The following is a 10569-nucleotide window of genomic DNA, read 5'->3' on the forward strand; positions in this document are numbered from 1 at the left end:
ATGTGGCTCCAGAGCCATACGTTGCCAACCCCTGACCTAGAACCCCCAGATATGGTCCTCTTCCTGGCTACAGTTATGTCATAGTACTATTGGTGTAATCTTATATTCAAATCCATATTTCTGTAAAGGGTAAAAATTATGGTTTTTGTTGTCTGAATATTAAAAGGGATGGTTGCCAAGAATTGAATAAATATCCATTCTAAAATGATTCTTAGCAACTTATTTATAAAATATAGGAGAGAGTGAAAGTAGAGAAATAAGAAGAGGGTAAAGTAAGAGATCTAGCTTAACAGACTAGATTATGTGTTCACATCTTGGCTTTACTCCAGCAGGGCTCCAGAGGCCCCAGCCTGAGAGCCTAAAAGTCATTTAACAAGGGTTTTAACCACAAGGGCTCCTCCTAATCAAGGGCCCCTTGGAGACTAGTACCTCCAGGGAAGCTAAAGGAGTCAGCCTTTTTCACTCACCACATGTAGTTCTAAAGGAAAAGATTTAAGAACAGTCTCAACAAGTCCAAGGTCCCAGCCAGAGCTCCTTTAGGTCCAGTTCCAGACCAAAAAGAGTGAGCCATGGAAGGTCTTTCTTTTTATCCAGGCCATTTCTTTCATCACTTCCTGTGCCTTCCTCTCATTTCACATGTACCAATTACAGCAAAGGCTTTGCTTAGGACTGCCCAGGGGCAGACAGTCAATTATCATTCGAAATCCACTTTTGCACACATGGATCACAGACCTCCCTCACTTGAGAATTAAGTGGTGGTATTTACACCTTTGGTGATTAAATAAAATAAGCAGGATAGAATTAATCCTGTCTTCATAATCCCCCCTGTGAACATTTGGGAGACATGTCTCCCCAACTGATCATTTGACATAATCATCTCGTACCCCTAAAAATCTTCTAACTACAAAAGTTAGAGATAAGAGGGAAGTAGAAAAGAGAGCAAAATCAATGTTTTGCTAGGCACATTGACAAAAAGCCAATTAGGGGGCAATCCCCTTTGGTATAAGAGTTTACATTCAAAATAATTGTGTTCAATCCCCTTGAGTACAATCAATTGCACCTCAAAATTCATTCTGGATCTTCTTTATTATAAACTGCTGGGGAAATTTACCAGTGCTCTAATGAATTCTGGCCTTTTCTATATGAAAATCATATGATCATTAAAATCCCAGTCAAGTCCTAAGAATGTGGCTTTTTGGCAAGGGAACTGAATGGAATGCTGGTGTTCAGAACAGAGCTGCCATTTTCTTTCCATCTCTTTCCAACCAACTCTTTCATTTTTGCTTAAGACACGACATGGATGGTGAGCCTGATATGAGAGTGTCAAGTATCCTGAGTGAATGAACCAAAGCGGATATTAATGAAACAACCACTTTTCTTTCTACCAAAGACTTTGAATGTGAGGCACATGGAGTAGCTCTCTAATAAAAGCATTAGATGTTAGCTGTTAACAACATGGATTGGAGTCAAGAGGAATCTAGACTATACTACTTGGCAATTCCTTTGGCAAAAGTAAAATTCGAAATTCAATCTTTACCTGAGTAGCTACACTTGGAGCTTTAATGCTGTGCCTTTTAAATTGAGATTTTATATAGTGAATATATTTTAAATTTTGATAGGAACATATTTCCTGGATCATGTAAAATATGTAAAGAAATTAAAATCTAAGTGAGAAATGAATGAGAGCTATATTTTTCAAAATTTTCCTTTTTCAGGGTGGAAATAAAGTTATGAACCAAAATTGTGCTGAATGTATATTAAAGATAATAATGTTTTTTTCCTTTTAAACTCTAAACCAGGGGATTTTAGAGGAGTCTATGGATAGATTTCAGGGTGTCAGTGAATTTGAATGAGAAAAATCACATCTTTTTTTCAGTATAATTGGTTTTGTAAACTAAAAGCTATTTACCTAAAAGCTATCTCCACCCAATTCCTATAATCAAATATGAGGAGTAATCTAACCCTTGAGTAATTTTTTTTAGATTTTTACAGTATTTACCACCCTACAATCTCTTACCAGTAGAGTTAATTTCACAGGAAGGGACTTGTTTTGAAGTAACACCTTCCTTCAAGATGGATGCCCCAGCTTCCCTCTAAGCCCAGAGTATGTTGTCTCTTTCCCTCTTCTTCCCTCTTAATAACTAACAGATAAATTACACTAATAGGGCTGTTGAAACACAAAAGGGTTTATTTTGTTTGAAGGATGTTTGTTAGGAAGGTGGATCAAAGGAAAGCCCTAACTCAGGAACCTCAGGTGGGGAAGGGAAGCAAAGGAAGCAAAGATGGGAGTCTGAGTAAGGACCTGCCTTTAAACTCAGCTTTACTAAGTGCTATTACTATCTAAAGGGAATAAATGATGACTGACTAACTATAACTAATTCTGTCAATCAGGTAACTCTTTACAGATTTAACTCCTCTCTAATTACTCTCCTTATTAACTCCACAGACATATAAGGTAAGGGAGGGAAGGCAGGGATGGTATTAGGAAAGGAAGATATAAAGGGTTTATCTAAAATAATAATTTCTTAAGTAAATATATCAAAGCTAGGCTAAATTTCAATATTAAAGCTAGGTAATCAAAGCAGCTCGGCTGATTCACAACCTCCCTCCACAGAAGATCAAGTCAACTGTCTTTTCCTCAAGATTCCAAACCTCTAACAGCTTTTGGAACTCAGCCAAAGCTAGAAAAAACTATATGACCCCAATTCTGTATACTACAGTAGGAAAGCTACATTTTCATTGTAAATATAATATTTTGCAAACATTGATGTGATCAATAAATGCCAACAATTATTGCACCTATTTGACAGATGAGAATGAAGAAAAGTTCAGTGTCTATATTGCTGACACACCATTAATAAGCAATAAAACCAAGAATTCAAATCCAGATCTTCCAACAAGTTCACTCTTTTTCTTGGCAAATACTTCCTACTGGATGGCTAAGAGAAAAAATTCTGTGAAGAAAAAGACCAAAAATCATCTCTGGTAGTATTCAGTGACACCAAGAGTTGCCTTTCAGCACCATAAAGTAGACGTGATATGTATAATCCATTAAGAACAAAATTCATGAAAATTCCATTAGGAAATTCTCATAAGAAAGGCAATAGAATATACAATTTTCCTTCAATATTCTTTTCCAAGGCCAAGTAAATAACTTTCTTTTAACCCAAAGCAAAAGAGAGAACTTGATAATACCTGGTTTTTGTTGCTTTGCACACAGGGAGAGAGACAGCTGGCTCAGCAGGTGTTCTAATTGTACAAAGCTGTACTTCAGCAGGTGTTTAATAAGTTTTCCCCCTCAAGCTTTCCAGCTCCTTCAGCAACACTATCAGCTAAAGAAACCAGTCAAAAAAAAAAGCCCATTGTGTACAAAGTGGAGGCTATATATGTAAGAACTGCACAATATTTTAGAGGTTATTTGTTTGTTTGGTTTGGTTTCTTAAAAGGTCTCCTGGTGAAAATAAAATTGTGAGTAAAATGAATATTTTTTGGATTAATTTCTTGTAGAATCTTCCTAAATAAATCATTTCCATCATCCTGCAATAAAATATGTAACGCTATCTTGATCCTAGTTTTCAAATGGCTTCAATTTCAAACCTGAGAAAGGAATGCATGTATTAGCATAACCTGATACAGAAAATCATCTGCAACAACTTTTATTCAATGACTTTTTACAAACTCTTTGCTACTGGCTTTTTCTAAAACTATAGTATCATGTTTTAAATAGTCCTCCAAATAACTATGACAGTTCTAATCATGGCCTAAAACAGAAGGCTATACTAGTCAAAGTGGTACATCAATTTTCCTGGAAGATTCACTGATCAAAGTCCAAATGGAAAACAAATTCCCAGTAGGTGACTGGATTAACCAGATGCTCCTATTTTCAGATGGCATCTTATAGATTATATCTCTCCACAGAACCTTATCAGCCCTTTCCAATGAAATCCATGGCCACTCAAAGAAATTAGGGAACAAATCCTAACTGAACTAAATACAGTGGATGAAGAATACAAATATTGCAGATAGAAAAGAAGTTGGGCCCATAGGAAAGAGGATTATAATACATTTAAAAGACAACGCAAGCTCTTTGTGGTGGTAAAAAAATTGGAAAATAAGGGGATGCTCTTTGATAAGGGAATGGCTGAACAAACTGTGGTATATGCTGGTGATGGAATACTATTGTGCTCAAAGGAATAACAAACTAGAGGAATTCCATGTGACCTGGAACGACTTCCAGGAATTGATGCAGAGTGAAAGGAGCAGAGCCAGAAGAACATTGTACACAGAGACTGATATACTATGGTAAAATCAAATGTAATAGACTTCTGTACCAGCAACAATGCAATGACCCAGGACAATTCTGAGGGATTTATGGTAAAGAAAACTACCCACATTCAGAGGAAGAACTGCAGGAGTGGAAACACAGAAGAAAAGCAACTGCTTGGTCACATGGTTCAATGGGGATATGATTGGAGATGTAGACTCTAAGCGATCACCCTAGTACAAATATCAATAATATGGAAATAAGTCTTGATCAGTGATACATGTAATATTTAGTGGAATTGCGCATTGGCTATGGGAAGGTGGTGGGAAGAGGGGAGGGAAAAAACATGAATCATGTAACCATGGACAAATTTTCTTAATTACTCAATAAAATTAAATTGAAAAAAAAGACAATGCATGCCTTTCCTTGACCTTGTTTGATGGCCAATCTCCTGTTACAAAAGTGCACCTTTTGTATTCTCCCAATGATGATATGATATTACGAATAAAGTATACTGCTCCCTCTTGCTTCTCCAACTTGTATTCTCACATCTGTAGATTTGGTCCCTATAGGGCAGTGACGGCAAATCCCTTAGAGACCACATAGAGCACCCCCAGACTGTGTGCCATGCCCCTCTCCCTGAGACTGAATGATACCACCCCTCCCCTTACTACAGATAGGAGAGGGAAAAAGAGAGGGGAGTTACCCAAGCGCTCTGCTCTGGAAAGAACTTCTATTGGGCTATTGGGCAGAGGGACAAGGAGGCACAGTGAAAAGAGGAGGGGAGCAGCTCTTCCCAAGTCCCTTTGCCTTTCTATTAACTAACTCAGGTGAGCAAGTGCATGTGTGCCCACAGAGAGGTCTCTGCATACCATCTTTGGCACGTGTGCCATAGGTTCACCATCATGGCTATACAGTAACTGTTCATTCACATTCTAGAGGTAATGCTATGTGATTATTCTATAATACTATAGTTCACAGGCTCTCAGTTGTGTATTACTTATCAACAACCAATCAGTAGTTTCAACTATCTCTTAGAAAACATATTTTCTAAGATTAAATTGTAAGAGCAGTAGCTACAAAATTTAAGATGCTTTCACACAAGTTCATATAGGATCAATCAGAAATGTAGGCTCAAACATAGAGCATAATGGTAATAACATATGTAGTGTGTTATTAGAAATTTTGGGGTCCTTGAACTACATTTCTCATGAGCCCACTGGCTTCCTATCGTTATGCAATGACATAGACATGAGGATAAAACTGAGAGGCTGGCATTCTTTGTTCTCTCTTTGCTTCCTGTCTTCCTTCCTGGCAGCGTGCTGCAGCTGGGAAAAGCGGGAGGCTTAAATAGCTTAAGCTAACAGGGCATATAGCTTTATTTTCTAATGGCTACTAATAAATCTTAAAAAAATAATATTTTAAAATTATCCTTTTTTAATATTGATTTTATTTTTTACTGTAGACAACCTATATAGCAGAAGCACCTTACATTTCTTAGTACTACAGGATCTAGAAGTCCTTTTCTTCTTTATAGAATCCTTATATAGGTTCTCTTGATTATAGCATATTTCATAGATGGGTTAATCAACTGACTTCTCATGATCTCTTTTGTCTGACTACTTCTAGGATTCCCACTCTTTTCTATCTCTAGTAGATCTCTTTGTATACATGGCTATCTGAAGTGCATGCCTCTTTCCCTACTGAATACACTGTCTCCATACAGTTGAGATGTTCCCCTTCAAATCTATATAGACAGTGTTCAGATAATAAGAGAAATCCCCTCATCCTCCTACCTGCAGGACTTATCTCCATAGGCTTGCAATATCTCTACATATCCTTTTGTTAATAATCAATAAACTTTGAAAATTACATGTCATGTCAGTTATAATAACTGAAACTAAATAAATAGTAACAAAGATAGTGGGCATTATTTGGTAAAGGTCAGTTTTATTCCAAAACACTAGGGAGACAAGCTGGGAATCGGGGATTAATTGAGGTGAAGAGAAGCTTTCCCCTACATGTCTGCCTTCCTAAGTGTGCCTGCTCTCTCTGTCTACTCTCTGCTTCTTTGTCTTTCTGTGTATGTCTTTGTCTCTCTGTCTCTATCTTTCTTTCTTTTTCTCTTCCTCCAAAGAGAATCTGGAATCATGTGTGTACACTTACAAAGCAGGAGGAAAAAGGTATCTTTTTTCCCCAAGCTTTCAAAACAACTCTGCCCCTCACAGAAATTTGCAACACATTGCTATTCCACCAATGAGAAAAAGTATTATGCAAATGCATCATACTTGAATCCCCAGTTACAGCAGAATAATAAGTGTTGGCTAAAGAGAAGAAAAGGAAAAAAATAACCCTCAAAGAGCCAATGACAAATGCTTCCCAAAAAATGAAACTGAGTCAAAATCCTTTGAGGAAGGTAAAGGAATTATAACAATTCTCCAAGGCTGCACAAAATGATAATGGAGCAACTCCAAGAATCTCCAGAATGGCAAGGGAAAGCAATCATAGTTAATTTAAAATATTTTTTAAAAGGCAGAAATTAGAGTTCCTACAGAAGAAATCAGTTCCTCTGACAAGCAACTAAAGAATTTTGAACAAAGGAGACTCTCTCTACAATAGCAGGGTCCATAAAAGACAAAAATAGAATTCAAGTGTTAAGGAAAATAAATGAAATGTTTTAATTTGAAAAACAAACCAGAAAACCCCAGGTCAATTTACCAAAAATTATTAAGAGTATTCAATTGAATTACAGCATCAAAGTACAAATTAGCCAGGTAAAGAAGGAGGAAAACCCATCACATTCCAAAGATAATGAATTAAAATAATATATGAATTTTCCATGTGTACAAGAAATAAAAAGGAAGATATACTATAATATTCTGAAAAGCAAAGATCAATTGGTCCCTAAAATAATTGAAGATGAACTTTTATTATCAAAGACATGACTGAACTTCAGTAAAAAAAAATAACTTTAATTAATCCCTCAGAAAAATCCAGACTTGAACAGGGTATTTAATACACAAACTGACCGAAGAGAAAAAAGTTTGATATTTTCAGGTAGCACAAAAAACACTATGAAATAAAATGTTTGTTTAGATGTGACTAGACTAAGAAAATGCCAAGAATGGGAAGGAGTGGCTTTTTGTTCATTGTTTGAATTAATAAAATTTACCTACTGTTCAAGAGATATTGAAAAGATCATGGAAAACAGAAAACAACCTATGTGTTCTAAAATATTTATAGTAGCTTCCTTTTTTTTTCATGTTAAAATGTGAACTTTCATTGTAAAAACTATTTTCTGTAACTATGGTCATCTCAACCTCTGTAGACCGCTTGGCTCAGATCTATACAGGTATGGTAGCTTTCTTTCTGGTAGCAAATAACTAGACATTGAAAGGACGTTCATCAGCTGGGGAATAGCTAAATAAGCTGTAGCATATGATTATGATGGAATACTGTCATGCTGTAAGAAATTACAAACAGGACAATTTTTTTTAATGGAAAGACCTACATGAACTTACAAAGAGTGAAATGAGCAGAACCAAGAGAACATTATATGCAACAACCAAAATAATGTTTGAAGAATTATATATATTTATATATAATTCTTCAAATATTATTTTTATATCAAACATTATTTTATATATATGTATATCCAACTACAAAGAACTGATTAATAGAAATAATCAAGACATAGTTTATATATATATATATATATATCCAACTATGGAGAAAGAACTGATTAATAGAAATATGCAAGGCATAGTATATATATATATATATATATACTATGCCTTGCATATTTCTATGCAATACATATATATATATGTATTTTTTTTTTTACAAATGATGCCTTTTCTAATGGGGTGAGGGGAAAGAGGGAGGAAACTACCTTGGTGTGCAACAAATAAGTAAATTTAAATTTAAAAAATAAAGACTAAAATGCAATAAAATAGCAACAAATAAAGAAAATATAACCAAAAAATAAAGAAGCAAGTAGAAATTAGGTAACAGTATCCTGAATAACAATCAAAGAAAAAGTCATGGAAACAATAAATATATTGAAGATAATGATAATATACCAAAGCATGTGGTATGTAGTCATCAGAGGAAAATAGAATCCGATAATATACTCTTTATAAGAAAAACATTTAAAAATTAATGATTCATACATAATTAAAATGAATGAGCAACACAGAAATTATTAGGCAAGCTCAAAAATGAAGGCATAGCGGACAGCTGGGTAGCTCAGTGGATTGAGAGTCAGGCCTAGAGATGGGAGGTCCTAGGTTCAAATCTGGTCTCAGACACTTCCTAGCTGTGTGCCCTGGGCAAGTCACTTGACCCCCATTGCATAGCCCCATAGTCGGCAACCTTTTTGGCTGTGAGAGCCATAAACGCCTGTGGAAGGAAGAGAATGGAGGCAGAAGGTGCTGGAATATGGGGCAGAGGCTGAAGGGCCCCCTGGGGCACATCCTGGGGACCCCTGGCCCAGCCCTTACCACTCTTCTGCCTTGGAGTCAATACTATGTATTGACTCCAAGACAGAAGGTAAGGGTTTAAAAAAAAAGAAAAAGAAAAAAATGGAGGCATAGCCATCATGATCTCAGGTAAATTAATATTAAAACAATATAGAGGGTTAAAAGAGATATTCAGATAAAAGGAAATCATATTATTCTTAAAGACTTAGATAATGAAATGACATCAGTAATTAACATAAATGCACCAAATGGATTAACATCTAAATTCCTAAATGAAATACTATTTGAATTCCAGGGAGAAAGAGATTACGAAATTATGATAGTTTGAGACTCCAGTTTGCCTCTTTCAAATCTAGTCAAACCTAAACACTGGATAAAATAGGTCTCCACTGAGTACTGAATGAGATTAGAGATGGATACATGCATTTAACAGCTGTTCCTGACACCTTACACAAAAATTGCCTAGGTACTAGGGCATAAAAACAAACTCATAAACAAATATGGAAAAGAGGAAATATTAAGCTAATCCTTTACTAAAAATGGTGCAACAAAATTATAATCAGTAAAGGGTATTTGCCTCTTGGTAAGAGCTGCAACAAAGGGTTGTAGCTCTAAAAACAAAGCTGCAAACTTCTATTCTAGTTCTCTTCCTTCCAACTCTACTACCTGCACATTCTCTAACTATGACACTATGAAATATTTCCTTTGCCAGGTACTTTCTGGCTGGTGGCATCACTGTTAAAATCCCCAAGTCTAGGCTGACCTCAATTAAGACAAACTTCTGTTTCAGGTGCAACGTGCAATTAAACAAATTATGACTGATAAACAGTAGAAAGTCATAATAGATTATATCGTCTGAATTCCAAAGGAACAAGGGGTGCTTTCCTTCTGGTACAGTGATTTAGCAAATATCATCAGCTATTTTCCCACTCAGGTCCTTAACTTTACCTTTAAGGGTAAGTGAAAGCAGATATTTTGTGGAAGAGGGGACTAGCACAAGTGTTGGAGGTATTTTGCTGTTAATCTGCCCTTGGGTGATGTACCTGGATTCACTTCTCTTTACTTTGTCTATCCCTTAGGTTTTGAGAATATTAGTTTGGCACTGAGAGAGAACTCAAAGCCCTGGGAAGCTGCCTTGTGAATATCATTGAGTCTTAGAGAATTCATGGTTTCTATCAAGGTTTCAGTATCTCAATTCATGGTATTATTATCAATAGAATAGCCCAATGTGAGATCTATGGTATAACAATAGGTATGTAACCATATTTATCATGTTGGATAATTGTATAATCAGTGATAATGGTATCCTATCCTTTTGAAGGGGAAAGAGGAAAGGAGCAAACATTTATTAAGAGCCTACTATTTGCCAGATACTGCACTGTGTTTTAAAATTTTTATATCATTTGATCCTCAAACTCTGAGGAGTTATTTTTCCTATATTACAGTTTTAAAAACAAAAGCAGACAGTGGTTAGGTGATTTGCCTAGGGTCACACATATCTAAATATCCGAGACTTGATTAAAATTCATCTTAATTCCAGGTTGAATACCCTATTCATTTCATCCAAGATACTTTTGACACAGGCATTTTTTAAAAGTATTTGAACTTAGAGAGTAAATAATTTAATCCTAAAGAATTTGTGGGTCAATGAATAAACCAAAGAAACAAAAGATAAATTCACCAAAGAAAATAACAACAGTGGGACAGTGTATCAAAACTTTTGAGATTCAGACAAAGCAGTTGTTAGGGGAAAATTTATGCCTTATAACCCCTTTAATTAACAAAAGAGAGAAAGAATAGATCGGTGAATTGGGAAGGATTCTA

General features: G+C 35.6%; 1 pseudogene; it reads left to right on the forward strand.

Annotated features, from left to right (window-relative positions):
- Positions 1-9428: 9428 nt before the first annotated feature.
- LOC123250591 lies at positions 9429-10005 on the forward strand (annotated as a pseudogene).
- Positions 10006-10569: the final 564 nt, after the last annotated feature.

This window comes from Gracilinanus agilis, chromosome 1, assembly GCF_016433145.1.
Source record: "Gracilinanus agilis isolate LMUSP501 chromosome 1, AgileGrace, whole genome shotgun sequence".
Lineage (NCBI taxonomy): Eukaryota > Metazoa > Chordata > Mammalia > Didelphimorphia > Didelphidae > Gracilinanus > Gracilinanus agilis.